General features: G+C 38.6%; 1 long non-coding RNA gene across 8 annotated transcripts in view; it reads right to left on the bottom strand.

The window, feature by feature from the left end:
* Positions 1 to 19,311, bottom strand: part of LOC111768897 (uncharacterized) — a 142,973-nt gene that overhangs the window by 93,164 nt on the left and 30,498 nt on the right. The window lies entirely within an intron of this gene.

The raw sequence follows: 19,311 nt of genomic DNA, 5'->3' as shown, positions 1-19,311 counted from the left end.
ATACTGACGATAAACGATAGAATTATAATAGGAGGCATTATATTTTCAATGCTCTTTTTATTAAATAGAAAATTGCTAACTCTATGTTAGGCCTTATTTTTATTTAATTTTACTGGTCTAAAAACTGCAAGTCAGGAAGCCACATTACAAAATGAGTATCGTCATTTATTTGACCTTGCATAACTTTCAGAAATATATTTCAAAATTAATTTTCCAAACTTAAGGTTAAAAAGAATGGGCTAAAAGATGCAACAACTAAAAGAATGGAGGTCAAATAATATCATTTGTAGGTTGTTTCAATATTTAAGAGTAGCAGTGCTGTCATGTGAAAGTGTTTGTAAAAATATATCTGAAAACTAAAAATACAAAGTCACCATGAGGTCCAACCTATCGGATGGCCTGAAATCCCATTGTATGTGAAATGGCTGGTGTTCACCCGAGATGCACAAGCTGATGGAATCCCTGTTAGCACAATACAGCAACTGGAGCTATATACTAGCATTCCCTCGGAGGATCCCCATGGACAGCCATAGAAACAAATTAATTCTCACTTTGCTTTTAATTTTTGTTGTCACTAACAATGCCTCCACCTTCTGGCTTAGCATCTCAATATTAACTTGCAAGCATGAAACAAGAACTTAATCAAGGAATGTTTGGGGATTTACTTTCCAGCAGCTGAGATACTGAAGGTGAGGTAAGAGCACACATTTGTTGGTGTGGGACAGCAATTAGGTTCAGACAGAAGGTACAGAAATGCAATGTGAGCTACATCTGTTTGTAATTGATGTCTCATCTCAATTAATGTAATATATATATATATATTGCACCACAACAGTGAATAGAGAGTTCTTGCATCAGCGTCCTGACTGAGGCTCTCTTTTAGCATTGTTGATATCTTCAAAGATGACAAGTGGCTTGTTCCATAAAATGCTATTTCTTTTGTGCTTTGCTGCTTCTGTTACTTTTTCTTCTCTTTCTCCTTCTTTTTTTAAACTATTACCTGCCTCTGCTAAAAAGGTATGTTCAAGGGGCATGTGTGATCCAAGTAAGACAGAATCCTCTTCCTAAATACCATGAATGAATAAAGATTGTAAATGGGTTATTTTTCACTTATATACGTATAAACAAAAGAAAATAGGACTCTGAGTTGAGAGACAATATTAGTCCTAACTCTCCTGCTATCCAGCTGGATAATTTCAGACATGTAAATACACAATGCTTCTATTTCCACATCTGGACAAGGGTGCCAATATTCATCCTATATTTCTCACAAGGTGCTTGTGAGAGTTAATTAAAATTTTATTGATATTTTAAAGTATACAACTTCTAAACTGAAATCTTTTTCCTTTTAATAAGTGGAAATGGTTGTCTCCTACTTTTTAGGGCTATAATGGATAGGCCTAATTGAATTCCTACATTATAAAAATGAGAAAAACTGAGGTTTAGATCAACGGTTTTTCAAGGATCAGCGCATTAGTCCCACTGGGAATGTAAATGCACGGTGCCCAACTCAGACCTGCTGAATCAGAAACTCTTGGGGTGGGGTCCACCCAGGAATCTGTATTTTTAACAAGCTCTACCAATGATTCCAACAGTCACTCAAGTCTGAGAAGCGTTGGTCTAGACCTATTGGCAGGGAATAGAGTAGAGAGGCAGAGCCAGGACTAAATCCCAAAGCCCCTGAATTCTAAATCCAGCCTCTTTAAACTACAAAAATGTAAAAAATTCTATTATCTAAACCACAATTTAATTTTTTATGTTGGCTCTTTGGTTTTGTAAAGTGTTGGCATTAGAGATTACTCTTACGGAAAGGACCCTGGAGGAGACCATAGGGAAGGACTTTTGTTTGCTTGTTGTTTATAGCTTTTATACATGTAATCTGTATGCTTCCTCAAATAAAATAAACACTTTTTCACTCTTGCAGGCATTACCCTCAACCATAACTTTTTAGGTTTGTGCATTCTTACACAAAGTCAGAGGTCCTACCTGCTGCATTTGTATTGGACAAAAGACTAAATCAAGGAAAGAAGAGACTTATATTTCAAGTTTTCTAAAAACAAATTCTAAACCATTGAAGTATATGGTGTAGCTATCCTTAATAGAAAAAAAATGCCTAAGCAAGGTAATTCCATAGAACAAACTTATCCTTATCTCAGCAAGCAGTTTGCCATAACTAAAATGATGTTCTCTCTCTCTCTTTATGTTTGAAATGGAATTAAGTGGGAAAATAAGCAACAGTTCTATGCCCCTTGGAGCCATTTGTTTGTTCTTAAAAGTGACCAAGCTTCAGAACAATTAGCTTTGGTGATGGCTTTAAGTTACGAGGAAGTCCAGAATATTGCTTCCTTCTACCCTGAGACAAGTTAGGTAAGACTAGAGGAGCTGGAACCCTGGGCCAGTCACCTCTCATTGCTGGTAATCTTATTTTTTAACCTCAGTATTCAGAATAAGTGCCATTGTTTTCTATACACGCCTTTCTATTTTAAAAATCAAGAAGCACTGCAATCAGAAAAACAAGAGATAATGGTTTCCTTTCTTCACTATTTCAAAAAAGTAGAGTACCTAGGCTTTTTTTCTCAATAATCAAAAGTGAGAGTGGCCAGGTTAAGTTTGCACGTTCTGCTTTGGCAGCCTGGCGTTCACTGGTTTGGATGCGGGTGCGGACACAGCACTGCTTGGCTTGACAGGCATCCCACATATAAAGTAGAGGAAGATGGACATGGATGTTAGCTCAGGGCCAGTCTTCCTCAGCAAAAAGAGGAGGATTGGCAGCAGATGTTAGCTCAGGGTTAATCTTCCTCAAAAAAAAAAAAGTGAGAAATTGAAAAACCTATGGCATTTTCCTACCTTAAGACATTGGCGTCCTAAATTCTAATTTTCTTACTTCCCTAACTTCCTTATCATGCTGTCTCCTGTCTCTGGGAAGCATACTCTTTCAGAAACAAACTGAAAACAGAAAAACAACTGCTTAAGGATTCATCATGTATTGGAAATTATATATAATCAAATTATATTAAATTCCTTTGCAAATACAAATGATATATACCAGGCACCTGGCCAAAGTACTTTAAGGACAATTTAAAAATTACAAATAAAATGTCAAAATAGAAATAAAATGATTTTATAAATACTACATCATTCTAACCATTCATAACTTAATTCCTTTTCTTTCTAGAGTATTCAAATGAAACACAAAGATAATACATAATTCAATAATAATAATAACTCAATACTAGAATAAAGAAATGGAGAAGGGTGGAATCCAGTAAGACAATAACAGGTGAGCATTTTCAATCAATTTAATTATCAGCATTTTTCGTTGCACCAAATTACACCCGTGTACTTAGGTCTGTAAAAAGTAAGATGACCTGAAGTCTAGAATAACTGAAATCAGATGTGATTGGTTTGGAAAGGCTATGAGGAAACTAAATTATTTAGCAGAGGTTGAGAGAAAAAAACTTAAGATTCAGTCAGTGATATGAGGAGAGAATCTGCTTAAGGTCAACAGAGTGTAATATTCAGGGCCAGCTTCCCAGAAACATCATGAGGTGGCCAAATTTGCCATTGCTTTTCTCCTGGCCCTTGGTGACTGTTGGCACCTCATACTATTGCTCTCACTGGCCATCCATGCAGTAATCAGGACACTTTGGTTGCATGTGACAAAAACCAACTCAAATAAGCTTAAATACAACAGTTAAATGGAGGGATGGGGGCTCAAAGAATAAACAATCTAGCAGTAAAGTTAGTTTTAAGCATGATTAGTTTCAAGAGCTTGCACGCTCCCATCGCACTCTGCTTTATTCTGAGTTGCCTTTATTTTCACATTAGGCTCTTCCCTCCTGATGACAAGAGGACTTCTAAAAGCTCTAGGCTTTTGTTGCGGGCTCTCAACAACTCTAGCAAAGAGACTCCCCATTAGGTTTCATTAGCCCTAACTGGCTGGTTTTGAATCATACACTCATTGCTTAACCAATCACTGTGGCCAGGAATGTAATGATTTTATTGAGCAAATCCATGTAAAGATTTCCCCTAGTAGTGGAGGATGTGAACCCCAAACGAATGAATTAAGAATAAGGGAGAGCTGGTCTTCCTAGAAAACTCAGTGTGATTTTAGCCAAAATAAAGAGAGAGAATGAATGCTGGATCAAAACAAATGTCCACTAAAGCCAGTTCTGGACAACGTCCAGGATTCAGACCCTTCCTTACCTCTCACTCTTTAAAGAAAAGAGTCTTATATTTCATTCTCCATGGTGCTCCTAGGTGAATAAACTTCCTCAAGTACAAACTCGACCATCATAGCTCAATATCATAGCCTGGGAAATTCAGGAAGGATGGCAGGGAATCCTTTGGTCTTCCTTACTACATTCTTTGCTTGAGAACTCCCAGTGATGGTGGTCATGATTACTGTTGAATATATGTAGTTAAAATTTTCTTTCTTATTTTGAGCTATCTGCCTCTCTATGGTTTATCCATTGGTTCTAATTTTTCCCCCTGGGGAAATTATGTCTATTATGTGTTCTACATAATAGATGTTCACATGTCCAAAGGCAGGTTTATTCAACTGCTGTGCATAGAAGTGATTTCCAGAGATCTGACACCCAATTATTTCTTTATTTATGCCCATTTTGTCTCCAACATTATGCTATTTTCTCTTGGATTTCATTTTGGTTGGACCTTAGATTAGACAATCTTTTATTGTTGCTGTTGTTTTTCTTTTGCTTGTGTGTTTGTTTCTTTTCTTCACATAGTCAATTAAGGAAGTAAAAGTTCAAACAATATTAAGCAAAGAATTATCTCTTTAAATCTTTTCTTATCACCTATAGGCTTTCTATGCTAAAGAGCAATAGAAATATACCAATTTCATCTGTGAAACAAAAATATTCTGCATTCCTGTATACTTTTCTCTCTTGTTTCATTTATCAGGTTGTTTTACTCCAAAACAAACAAACAAGCAATTTGAGTCTTATAGAGAGTGTATACTTTATAATCTTGGAGTCTACAAAAAATTTATTTATTGCTGCAAATGGTTGGATTCCTGCTTGTGTGCCATGGGAACTGAATTTCTGCCCTAATGTTTTGGCACATCTTCAGTATACTTACCTCTGTAGGAGTGGTGTGTATCCACAATTATGTTATTTGAAAAGAATCTTTGTACTGGAAAATCCCATTGAGATGTAGCATCGCGTTTCCAAGGGTGTCTTGGGACAAGAAAGAATGGGGCAGTAATACACAACCACTTGGTTACATCATTCATACCAGAGAAATTATCATCCTACTGCTGACGGGGAACACTTGTACTTCTCTATTATCAAAGATTTTGCAGAACTGCTCAGCCCCCTCTATTCATTTCATTCCAGCTGTTCTAACACAAGGAATGAAACAGATTGTTTCTTTCTCTAAGCATACATTAAAAAGGACAATGGCATCATTTGGGGGGCTTTGCAAGGGGTTTTTGCTCAATTTGGACTGTGTGTGGAGCAAGCTCACTGCCTTATAACAAAAGCATAAAACTCAGTGGTGACAGGCAAGTCAAAGGCTAAAGAATTCATTAAAAGGAAGAAGCCCTAAATGTTCAGCCGTAAACAACAAGAGACATCAGAAAGAAAGCAGGGAAAAGGTAAAGGAGACCATGAGAAGGAATGTGCACTGGCTCAGCACTGCATCCTTTACAATCCTTTGGGAAAACTCACTCAGGGCTCCAACAGTTCTTTCCTGAATTTGTCCTACATCAAAGAGCCACAGACTTGTTCTTCCTTGAGCTTATTTTTAGGATCTTTTAAGTGTGCATAGATTTAAGGGATTTTTTGATACCAAAATACTCAAATTGTTTTAAGTCAAGTATCTGATCCTTCTGGTCATGCGCTCTGGAAGCATAAGCCTTGCCCTCTCCTTGGGAACCTTCATTTCTTCATATGGTATTCCTGCTGTATCTTACTTTCTGTAAACACCACAAATTTCTACCCACCTTTCTTATTCTCTTCCTTTCTTTTCACTTCCTACTCCTATTCTTCCTGAATGTCAAATACACGAATACATAGTTCCAGTCCCTTTTTCCACACCAATGGCAGACACTGCAAGTTAATCACGGAAATCTTATGGTGTATGAATCATTTTCAATATATATTCCAGGAAGTCATCACCAAGAGAGCAGAATTGAAAGGTGAGATGAACCATATTTTCACATCCTGGATCAGGAATGTGAAAACTTAGAAATCTAGAAAGCACGCAAAATACTTCTCTGACGTGAATTTTGTGAAGAACATCTCTTCTACTCAGCCCAATAATGATAGTAAAATCGATTCTCAATTCAAGATCACTGAAGGAGGCAATATCTTATCTTCAGTTTGGCTCATCATTTACTCCTCAAATATATATGGGTTTGGTACTTGAAGATTCTCCTTAATTTTTGAAACTGGTAATGTTCAGACAATTTTTTTAAAAAAGTACTATACTTTATTGTAAGCTATAAAAAGGAAGATAGTCTCTGTACGGGTCCCTTCTTCCTTCTACCCACATTCCATCCTCAAGACCTGTACTGGTAGTTAGCAGGGGGATTTGGTTTCACCTGTGAAAGAGGAGACCCTATTAGAAGCTCTTACCTCTATCTGGAAAGTTCCCTTTTGGGTGGCCTGTCTATTGGATCATATCCTACCTCAATCTTTCCATCCACAATACTAATGAGGTCTGTGGTCTTCTTCCTTCTAATCTAATAACAGACAAAAGGGATCCTTGAGGCCCACACATGGTCAAGTTTGGTTCAGGATGAATAAACTACACAGGGCATTGGTTTGCATCTGACATTACTGATAGGAATATACTTCTCTAGCATGTTCTCTTTCCTATGTATACTCCTGAATATCATGCAGTGGAGATAGGTAGTTATACTCAAAGATAAAGTGATCCTGATCTTGGCCATATAACCACAACAAACATGACAATGTTTGTCTAATTAAGGTGCGTACATATAAGGTATGTGTGGGAGGACATGGGGTAGAAGAGTTTGAATATCTTGATTCTGGCCATAAACTAAGATAAACATCAGACAGTAAACTTAGGCAAGTCATTATTCAAGGAGGATCTTCAGTCTGAAAATAGATACCTAGGCAAGGCTCTTGATTTGCTGACTTGGGTTTCACGGTTATAAATAAACTATTGGTGTGCTATACTCTCTCCATGATAGGTTAAGTCCCCAGCCTAAAGAACCTGGCTGGTTCTTTTTTTCCAGACCTGAGTTAATATTTCTTTTACTTTATTTCCTTCAACAAAATCACTTCCTCGGTGTCTCTGGCCCATGCTGCACACATCCACACCCAAATGAAAACACCATTTAACAGAAACAGCAACCCAAAAACCTACACAAGTTTTTTCCAAATGATTATGAGTCATTTCTGCCTCCAATTTCTAGTATTGCCTAAATTCTTGTGCACTGAATTGCTAGATAAAGTTATTTCTTTAAACCTGCCTTGGGTTCATCAAAACCCTTCCCTTTAACTTCCTACCTTCCCAACGCACTCTCAAACACATTGCTAATTTTGTTTTATGTTTTGTTTATAGAACTGTGGGTTTTTGAGTCATGGGGCAAGGGGTATTGTGTTAGCCAGATAAGTTTGGACATTCCTTTTCTTACATTCCATGGTGACCACTCTACCACTAAAAGAAGCTTTGTTGAGTCCTGAAGGAATTTGGTGAGAAAGCATCAGGATGGGGAAAGAACGAATCTTACACTATTAGTCAGTAGCGGATTCGGCATATCCAAGTACCTATTAGCCATCAAAAACTGCAGTCTTTACATGTCTATCTGGATCACTGATGCTTGAGGACATAGTGAGCAGATCTATCCTTCCTTCCCCTCCATAACCTCTAAAGCCTTTTCACCTTGGTCTAAACTAGGAACTTCACAGTGAGGAGATCAAGACAGACCAATGGGTAGTGTGAAGAAAATATCAGCAATTCTATTTGCTGATTTTCATCCTTTAAATTCTATTGTCTGTGTTTAACTGTACATTTATGAAAGTCATAAAAAATAAACACCCAAATAAATTTACATTGTGAGAGTGTAACCCCAATAATTTTATCGACTCAAAATAGTTGGAAGTCTCAGTTCCTAAATTACTTTCTGATGACACGCCTTTGGGAATGTGCTCAGGAGAGTGACAGCTTCTTCCCGACCTTATTAAAACCTCGACAACAGTAATGACACTGGCCTGGGGGCCTTCAGAGGGTTTTTTCACACTTGATCTACTTTGCACATAGCACCGACATTTCTGCCTCCTTTTTGTAGTATCTCTCCTTCTTTCACCATCCTGCCTCCAGTTTCTCTCTCCTCAAGGAGCTGAGCAGAACAAAAAGCTATTACTCTCCTTTCTGAGAGAAACCTTGTGACTAAATAAATATTATGTTCCCTCTCTCTTTTCCTCTCCTGCTCTCATTAAGAGAAATTGGGTGTTCTGAGGTATTTTCCTGATCTGTGATGCTAGTAGGAAAGACAAACACCTCCTATCAAGACCTGATTCCTGGGCATGTGGGATAAGTCTCAAATGTTATGTAACAGAGATATCCTTGTATCTTGAATTGAATTACTTGCCATTTCTAACCCAGTTGAACTGGATTTTAAACTTAATGTTTGTATTATTTAACACAGTCCTTTCCCCTTTCCTATTTCTATTTAAAGACTATCGCATGTCAGAAGGAGGAATCATGAGATGTGCTTTATTCTTTTAATTCTCTATTCACTGTGCACAGTATCTTGCATTTAGTAGCCATTCAACCAACATTTGTGGAGCTGGCAGGACTTCAAGAGAGTGCTTCATACTAATCTAAGGCATTGATTCTCCAACCTTACCATGAGTCAGAATCACCTGGAGAACTTCTTAAAACACAGATTACTGGACCTCAAGGACCTCAACCCAGAGTTTCTGATTCAGAAGGTCTAGGGAGGGACCTTACAATCTACAGTTATATCAAATTCCCAGGTGATAATGATGCTGCTGGTTAGGGACCACACTCTAAGAACTACTGATTGGAGAAGCTATATATTCTTTGTAAGCAGAGAAGAGAAGGCAAGATCTAGGAATAGAGAAACAAGGTTAATTTCTTAATGTTCATTTTCCTTATGATAACATGGCCACATATTTATAATTACTAAAAATAAACTACATCAAAACTAAAAGAAATAATGAGTAGATTTGGAATTATTTAAATTATATACGCTGCTATTTTTTGACAAAAATATCGATAACTAAAGATTTGGCTCTATAGTCAAAATAAAAAGGTAATATTTATACAGTATACAATTTTAAAGTTATTTTCAAAGAGGTAAAATTATTTATTTTGGACAACACCTTTCAAGTTATGGGTAATCATCCACATTTTACAAGCAAAGAAAAAGTCCAGAAAGATTGCTTTAAGAGTTCAGAGAGGTTGAGTAAGTTCGGCTCAAAGCCAAACAGCTAAGCAGTGCCGTTCTCATTAGCACTCAGAGCTAATGGTTTTAATTCTAGTCTCTGTCTTCTATCCCACATCTCTATCTTATATCTGATGTTTCAGTTTTGTGATGTCCCCAAGACTACTTAGGACAAAACTGAATATTATGCAGGCCAAAATCAAAGGAGTAAGGGAATTAGAATTCCCTACTGGAATTAGAGTTCCCGGGTTCTAGACTCATCTTTTCACTAGTTAACTACCACCCCAACTCTGAGTCCTCTGTCAACAGCCGGATCAACCTGGAGCTCTACCCTCCTACCTGTATCCATCCGCTGCCCACTTCGACCCCAATGACGTGGCGTTGAAGTGCTTCACCCAGGCCTTCTTGTCGCAGTCGTGGGAGGAGAGGCAGCACGCGGAAAAGCTGAGGCGGCTGCAGAACTAATGCAGGAGCTGCATGAGTGTCCACAACACCGAGAAGCCAGACTGCTGGGAATGGGGGAGCAGCCTGAAGGCTATAGGGTTGCGCCTTCCACCTGGAGAAGAGCGTGAAGCAGAGCCTGCTGGATCTGCACCAGATGGCCACCCACAAGAGGGACACCCACCTGTGTGAATTCCTGGGGATTCACTACCTGCAGGTGCAGGTCAAGTCTAGAGTTCGGGGGCTGTGCAAGATGGGGGCCCCGGAAGCCGGCAGAAAGTACCTCTTTGACAAGTTCACCCTGAACGACTAATGATAAGAACTGAGCTTGGACTGCCTTCCCCATAGAAACGGAGTGACTTCTCCTGGTCACCATGCTGGGCATGCCTATTCCAATATTGCCCTTCAGAAGCCTTCACCTAAGTTTTTTCTTCCAGTTTTACCATCTCTTCCAATAAACTTACATGGTTCGTAACGTAAAAAAACAAAAAACAAAACAACAACAACAACAACAAAAAAACCTGAGGCAAGTGTGTGAACGTCTCTGTGCCTCAGATTCATCACCTATAAATGAAAATAAAATCTGCTTTACCTTCTTCATAAGATTGTGTGAAAAACAAGTTTCATAATGTATTGTAACTCAATCTGTTTATTCATACCAACCTCATTGCATAAAGAAGCCAGAGAGGTTTTGGTATATAGAAAATAACTTAGAAATCTGTGAAGTATACTGGAGATTTAAGGTCTGATTTAGGCAGAGTGTGATTATAACAGATTATTTTAGTTAGCAGTCTCTGTATTGAATACAAGATAGATTAGATTAATTGTTACTATTAAGGTACTTAGAGCAAGTTATAAAATAAACAAACAAAGAACATGGCATGACCTAGCTAAGGATGTGATTTACTTGTTGGAACTAGTAAGAGTGGGGAAAAAAATGCTACAAGTGGTTCCATATCCTGAAATAAGTACACAATTCTGGTATGAGGAAAGGAACATCAGTAATGCAGCTGTTTCCCCAAAGGGGGGAAAACTTTGATTCAACCTTTCTCCTACCGACTTCTCTTCTTTCTTCTCTTCCAGAGCTTTCCAAAAAGTTTTGAAATATCTGTCTTCTGAATTTCATATTGTTCAATATCCTCATGTAATTTATTTTGCATCTACTAATGTGATCTTCTAAATGGAATATAAATTTAAAGCATTTCTCTTAATGACCCTAACAACCCTTACTTGCTAGAGTATGCTAATGTATTATTGCTAGAAGCCCAGTCCTCATCTAGTTATGTTCGCTTTCATTTAACTCAATTGAACCACAGGATGCTGGAGCTAAAAGCTACCTTAAAACAACATTGAGTCACCACTCCATCATTTCAAAGAGGAGGAAGAAAGGAGCCTAAACTAGTGGTTAAAAGTACGTAGCTAGTTAGTGACAAGGCTTCTACTAGAACTAAGGGATCCATCTCTCCCAAAACAACTTCCTCTTCACCATACCGTGCTACTCCCTCTGGAGTTTCCATCTTTACTTAGGAAACTGAAGAACAATGTTAAAGTCAAATCGAAGGCCCTCAATGAGAGGCAGACGATTCAGAAAAGAAGTGCAGAAGGTACTGAAAAAATTTAGATGGGACCGGACAATGTGCATTGGAATCCTGGACCTGTTTTTACTCAACACTGACATGAGGCATCTGGCTTCACCTCAGTGAGCTGTAACTTACTCTTTTTTGAAATGGGGACCAAAAACGCCTACACTGGAGGATTGATGATTTGATAGAACATGGCCTGGATGTAGTAGGTAAATAATAAATATATCCTCACTCCATTCCTTATTTCTCACATTGTTCCATCTTACTGCAGGTAATACCTTCCAGTGAGCATTATTCCTCTCTCTTGCGTCTGGTAGAATTAAATTCTTGAATCTTTCCCTCTCCTCTGTGACTGTTCCCTTTTCACCTCCTATGCTGCTTCCCCTTCTGTTCAGTCCTTACCCTTTCAGCATGAGTGAGCCCAAGGTCCCCTTCTCTTTCTCCTCTACATTTCTTTTACACACTTCTTTCAGGGCATCTACAATGAGTGAAGGTAGCCTACAATGAAGAGGGGATGCCAGCTGTATCCTTCGTCCCCCTCTATTACCTTCCTCTGTAGTTTGAGGACCCTTTCAACAGTGCCTTAACTCTGCTCTTAGTAACCAACAGCCATTATCCAGGCATTTGGAAAACCGGTAATGACATATTCCCAACCTGGCTAAATAATGCTTCAACTGTGTGAATAGTAAATTTCAGAGTCTTTTGTCAATTCTCGTTTCATCCATTGTATTTTCAGCTTTAGGAAGTCTTCATTATATACCTGTTGCCTCAGTGAGATATGTGACACTTGTGTGAGTTCTGCTTTGACCTTCCACCCGTGTTGAAATATCAAGTTTGAAAGAACAAGTAGAAATAAAGGATATTCTTAATAGAGCCAGAGAATCATTCCCTTGAAAATTTCTCCATTATTTTGCAACTCTGAGAAGTCGCCAACATCATTGCGAGATTTGGCTTGTGTACACCTGGAAAATATGAGACTTGAATATTTCATGTTGACACTCTAGATTTACTTCCCCTGGGCTCGGGAGAGAGGTAAACTGCATGTGTTAAACCTATTGCTAAACTATAACTCAGCCTATGCCACAGGGGGCTTCCTGGGGGCCTCTTAGTCTTTCAATATTTACCCCCTACCTTTTCATCCTAAATGAGTTTATTTAGCCGTTTATATATTGGAACAAAGTACTCTTTAGGGTCAGCTTTAGTCCCAGGTAGAGAAGGCAGATGTTTATAGGCTATGATTTTTACAAAGTCCAAAAGCCTCCTACAAAAAATACTTTTCCTAAAACCCATATTGAAATCCCCATATTAGTCACTTCCTTGGAATGAAGCAGTGAGAAAAAAATTCTCTGATAAAATTTACAAGTTATCTTAAAGTCATGACACATAAAGCCCCTTTCACTTACTGATCAAACTAGATAATTAGTCACTGAGAAGGACTAAAGAGAGGAAACTTGTGATAGGAAAGGGGAGGAAAAACAACATTTGGAGTATGTCCAAGCTTGGAAAGGCAACACAATCTGAAGAGTTGAAGGAAATGATAGAAAGGAGATATCACTAGAGACACCCTTCATGATCTTAAAATACTTGCTTAGGACCATCCCCAATGCTACACATCCGTACTTTCATCTGTCCATCCATCATCCATCCATCCATCCATCCATCCATCCATCCATGTAATAAGTGTTTATTGAGTAACTTTGTACAGGGCACTGCACTGCTGCATTAAGGACACATAAATGAAAAGAACTCAAATCTTTATTCTTAAAGAGCTTGTAGAGAAATAAAAGCATCTAAATGAAATTTACAAGTCAGAGTCTTACACATTGTAATAGATATCAGCTCATGGTGCTGTGATAAGAACTGACATTTATTATCTTGTGGCAGACACTGTTCTATAGAAGTATTGTTCATTTAATTCTTCCAACAATGCTCTAAGGTAGATGTTATTATCAAATCCACTTTACAGACGAGAAAATGGTAATAGACCTTAAGGAACTTGCCCAAAAGAGACAGGCTTAGGATCTGACCCCAGATTATCTAGCTCCAAAACCCATTTTCTTAACTCTCTGTTGCATAGCTCTTAGGAGCCCACAGGAGTTAGAGACAAACTAAATAAAGTCCTGCAGAAATAAACATGAGCAATATTACCCAGATTCTAATGGTCATCTCTATTTGAATCTTCAGCTCGTCAGGAAAGAAATAGAGATCGTCAGCTGAAATTGGGAAGAATACAGGGTTATTATAGCCATTGCTTCATTCTCTAGAGCCTCAGTGTAATCAACATGACTGGTTACGAGCTTAAACATCAAGGCTATTATTCATTGGCAAACTGGATCCTCAAGGATTAAAAAGGGTTAGTAGGACACCTTTGAATTTTTATGATTTGGCCATTTTCCTTGTGAATAGAGACAGGCACTGGACATCTCTCAGGCTCCAAAAGAAGATAGATGACAAAAAAGAAAATCTAGGGAGGCCAGTGAAGATTTGTGAGAAAGACAAATTTTGTCAGTATAGGGAGGAGACCTAGGAGACTATAGCATCTAATTTGATACACTTATAAGCCACAAACATGTCTGAATGACCAAGAGCCAGCCACCACCACAAAATAACCAGGATAGGTCTGGAGTCAGCAGGGAAGAGCTGGGAAGAAGGCCAGGCCGATAATGAAAGGGGGCATTAAGGTACACATTAAACTCTCTAAAGGGGAAAAAAAATAAGCAAAATTTCCAAGACATCCCTAACAAAAAGTTGAAGTATTAACATTTTTGCTAAAGTAGCAAAAATAGCAAATTTGCTGCTTTCACTAAGTACATTATATTGCTTTTTTTTTTTTCTTGAAGTAGGGAGGTGGTAAAGCTCCACTGAGCAATAGTAAGTGAGGATGTAAGAGACTTTTCAAAAGTAGTACTTCAACAAATTATTTGGAGTTTGAAGGGAGCAGTTAATTTTTCTGGCATTGAGAGCTCAGCATATTTGGAGCTGGCATCCAATGGCTTAGTCCAGTTCCCTGAGCGACTTGGGATCCCAGATGGGAGAGAAGCTGTCTTATTTCAAGGAGTAAAACTGCCATTGGAACCCAGGGTGCTTGATTGAAATTTCAGACATCTGATTTTGTCAGAGTTCGGATCCCTTTCCTTTGAAATGCCCTGCCTTAATAACCACTTTAACCCATTGCCAATCTTTCCGGCAAACATGTCTCCTTGTGATTGGGAAAATTAATGAACAGGCACTAGCTAATATAATTAAACCCAAACACTCCTGATTTCAGTCTTAAGAAAAAGCCACTGCCCTGATTTTCTCTTGACAACACAAAAGTCTTGCCATCCCTGCACTGTTTAATTATTGAAATGAACTGTAACAGTACACCGGATGGGGGCAGAGGTCGCTGAGCAGTGCTGGAAGTCAGAAAGCGGGCAGGGGTGACAGAGGGCCTGCCAACGCCTCAGGCTGCAGCTACAAACCCACACACTTGTTCTCAGGCAGCCAGCCTCTGATAGGTAGCCTGATAGCGGGACTAATTTGCTAGTATTCCAAAGGTCCAACGGTGCTTGCTTGTTTTAAGACAAGCCAAAATATGCTCTGGTGACCACCACGACATTGCAATTCCCATGCCCTACCACATTCCTCTTTTCAGATCCCAGGCATTTTTTTTTGTCTCTCTACGTGCAGTCCAGGATGTAGACAAAATGAATTCCAAGTGACCTATGTGGGGGTGGATTTTTTTTAGAAACAAACAGCAAATTAAGAGGAAAAAAAATCCTGTTCTCACTTTTTTTTTTTTTATGGAGGGGGTGTATATGTTTATTTTCTCAGAGATACTTTCTGGCAGTGACAACAGAACTCAGTTCTATGGAAGTATCTTTTTTTTCCCCCAAATTTTAAAATGCTAGATATTAGCCCCCTATTTTTGTTTTCTTCTCTGCCTCCCAGACCTAACAGAATTATGAGAACTGCTTTCTTTCAACAAAGATGTCCAATGTCCAATTTTCTATGATTCTAGAATAACAACATCTCTTGAAAAGGTAGGAAGTTTTTTTCTAACATGTCGTTAGTAATATTTAGACTATTACCAAAGAAGATGGGGAAGAAAAAAGCTGGAAAAGGTTGTTAGAAGTGTTAACACTGGGTAAATCGGAGGAAAAGTGTGAATTTTCAAATATATTATTATTTAATTTTCAAGATTATTATTTAATAACTAAGAAAAATTATAAAAATAACTACATTCAATGCTTTGATAAAAAGATAATTTCTAAACATTTTGAGTGCTCTGAATTACAAACATAACTTTTTTTTTTAAAGAAAAAATAACTATCAGAAGTGATGGGATTTTTTTGTAGTATCAAATATGGCCTGAAACAAACTTGTCCTCAATCTTTCTATTCTACCCCATTCTCTTGGATGCTACCCTTCCTCCACTCCACACTTAGTACCACTGGGACTTGTTATTTCTCTCATCTTATTAAGGCTCTAAGGCTAAGCAACAATAAAGTCTTAAAGGGACTTGATAACCTTTCAATAATAAAATGTGGGTATACGGTCTCTTTTTTGTTTTTTGTGAGGAAGATTGGCCCAGAGCTAACATCTGTTACTAATCTTCCTCTTTTTTGTATGTGGGATGCCACTACAGCATGGTTTGATGAGCGGTGTGGAGGTCTGCACCAGGGATCTGAACCCCCTAACCCCAGGCCGCCTGAGTGGATGACATGAACTTAACCACTACACCACTGGTCTGGTCCCTGTAGTCTCTCTTTAAGACCAGCAAATATGACAGGAGGACCAGATATCACTGTATTTGCACATCATTTTTGTCCCAACTGTACACCTTCGAGAGCGAAAGGGGGGCAATTAATGATTGCACCAGTTCAAGAGGCCTAAACCAGAACTATCCCAGGTACAACAGGAGACCTTATGTCTCTATCTACATATTTGGTAATAAAGAAACTCATGTTTAGACATATATTAGATGGCTTTATCTTGTCTTGGGGTAGCCAGACTACCCCCCTCTCCTTTTGTCTTTCATTTACTGCCCCTATCCCTCAAGCTGAACTCCTGGATCAAGGCTGCTGGCTTTCTAGGGTCTCAACTCAACCTTTGCCATCACCAGATAGTCTCCAGTCTTACTAGATAGGTTTTGTGGGACCAGACCAGACTTCTGGAGTGAGAGTGCTCTATCATCACCCAGCCCCTTTGTCCCAGTCTAGCTGTCTGGGAACCAAGAATCCCCAAGTGAGAAAAGCTTCACCAATTGTGCATCCTTCCTTGGGTGAAACAATAAGGACGTGTGAAAATGCAACAGGACTCTATTATAAGGTGATAGAGTAGTACACGAATTTAGCCAGGGGAAGAAATCCTATTCTCCATGATATTATAGTGCATGTAGCAAGAACTTGGCACAGCCATGATGAATTTAGTTCTAGATGTCTCCACTTACAAATATGATACACAAAGTCCCTAGCAGTCCGTTTGGATAAGTTTTGTGAGAATGACTAACAGTGGTTTTCAAACTTTAGTATTTAAAAGAATCACCTGGGGCCACTATTTAAATGGTTTCTGAGTTCCACTCCTCCGCAAGTTTAATTAGATGCCCAATAATCAGCATATTTAATAAGCTCATCAGGTGATTTGGATATAAGGGGTTTATGCAGCCAAAAGCCCTGGTAAAGGACTCATCTTTCTCAGTCATTCTCTTGCCAACTCGCTGGATGCTGTGGGCCTATACGTAGCCTCTTCTGACAGCCTAGAAGTCCTCATATACTGGGAGGGATGTGCGGACCTACCTAAGACTGGAAAACAGACTTCCTCCTTCCTATAAAAGTAGCATGGTGTACGTCCTGGGAAAATAGACCAATTTTGGCGTAGGCTTAAAATTAAGGACTAAGGGACCTGGCCCCGTGGCCGAGTGGTTAAGTTCGCGCGCTCCGCTGCAGGCGGCCCAGTGTTTCGTTTGTTCGAATCCTGGGCGCGGACATGGCACTGCTCATGGAACCAGGCTGAGGCAGCATCCCACATGCCACAACTAGAAGGACCCACAACGAAGAATATACAACTATGTATCGGGGGGCGTTGGGGAAAAAAATAAAATCTTTAAAAAAAAAATTAAGGACTAAGATCAGTCTCCAGAGAAATAATGTTAAGTGTAGCCTAAACCCAATTCTGGAAAAAACTGTGATTCCCTTTATGATCCAGCCTTGGCAAAGAGAAGTTAAAATGTGGCTCAGCCACCTCAGTGATGTACGGGAACAGACTACAAGGAACAAGAATGGAAATTACTGTTAGGGGAGCATCTGAATTTTTCAAGCAAGGTGAGCTTTCCTCCTCAGTTGTCTAAGTTAACATTCGAATATGAGAAGAAATCCGGCCTCTGAAAACTGTACTTAATCCATTCTTTAAATAGCATCAGAGCCTTTTTCATTTCTCTCCACACTGCATTTTGTTGTTTTTGTCTCGGAGGCTTTAACGCAGGGCCAGGGCTTGTACTGGGAGGCCCGCGGCTTACAGGAAATAATGACCTGTATATATTTAGTTGTTCAAAGGAAATTAGAGTAGCCTGATTTTTATTATTCCCCATTGCCCCACGTTCTCTGGTGTAATAACTTGCCCTGTTCTCTAATTTACTTTTACATCATCGGAAATGTATACCATTTAGCCCAGATTCTCCCATGACCAATCAGGACCTGCTGCTAGCTAGGTTAACAAAACCTTCCAGGGAATGGGGAGCCCTCCTAATGCAGACCAGCCAGAGACACTGAAGAGCTGATCTTTCTGGAAAGTATGTGAGCTGGAGAAAGTAATTTCCCAACTTCTCTTAGGTAGCCGGTGACCACTATATGCCCCTGCTATTGAATGTGACAGCTAACCTTTTCAAGACTTTTCAAGTCCATTTAGATTAACCTTCTCCTGTAAAAATTTGTAGGCGATTTCCTTCTATTTCTTTTTTTTAATTGTTAATCTATCAGTGTATTTCCAGTGGCGCTGCCTCCCTGTCCTGCCTTTCCTTCTTTCTTATCCCATCTCTTACCAGCAAACTCGTATATTCTCTTTAATGTTAATATCTCAAATGTAAAATTCATGTGTTTGTAGTTTTAATTTAGATGAAGAAACTTATCTGTCTGGTTTTTTTTTTAAGTATGAGTAGATATTTAGATTATAAATGCATTGGAATTTTCCTGTTCCATAGCACCTATCATTTGTATTTGCTAGAATACTTGGTGATAGGAAGGCTACAGTGGGAAATATATCTTTTTTGGAGATAAATATCACAATATCTTCAGGACAATGGCGAGTTAGGTTTTTTTTTTTTCATTACGACATTACATATGGTTTACTGACTCAAGATGAAAGTAACATTTGAAAGGTAGGCAAAACTGATTTTTGTTGCATTCGGTGTGTTTTGGGGGAACATTTAATAAAGTTTGGTGGATTCTCTGGATTCTGTTACAATAGTTTAAGTTGTGTGTTCTTTAACTGGCAGGATTTAGCAGGATAAAAATGAAGAGACATAGTAAGTAGTTTTAATAATCACAACTTTTGAAATTCACTCCAACATGATCATATTTTAAGAGCTCAATAAATTTGGCCTTTATAAACTTTTCTTCATCCCTTCCCAAACATCTCTTTTCGGTCTGGGCAGTTGCCTCATTATTAAATAGGTTCTCTGTTCCAAAACAAACTCAAGTCACTCATATTCATTTACTTTAATCTCCCTCAGCCTCAGATATTGTAAGATTAATTATTGGTGTTGTTGTATCCCCTCCCTGCCCCTTCTGAAACAGCAGCAATCCACCTCATTTTCCTACTTACAATTTCTTAAAAAGAACATTTTTCTTTTTTAATACTCTCTCAAATTTGATACCTCTGAATGTTCCTCATTTCTTCCTAAATCTT

Source organism: Equus caballus, chromosome 18, assembly GCF_041296265.1.
Source record: "Equus caballus isolate H_3958 breed thoroughbred chromosome 18, TB-T2T, whole genome shotgun sequence".
In the NCBI taxonomy this organism is placed as follows: Eukaryota; Metazoa; Chordata; class Mammalia; order Perissodactyla; family Equidae; genus Equus; species Equus caballus.
The sequence above is the reverse complement of the archived record's forward strand: the minus strand, read 5'-3'. Positions and strand labels throughout refer to the sequence as shown.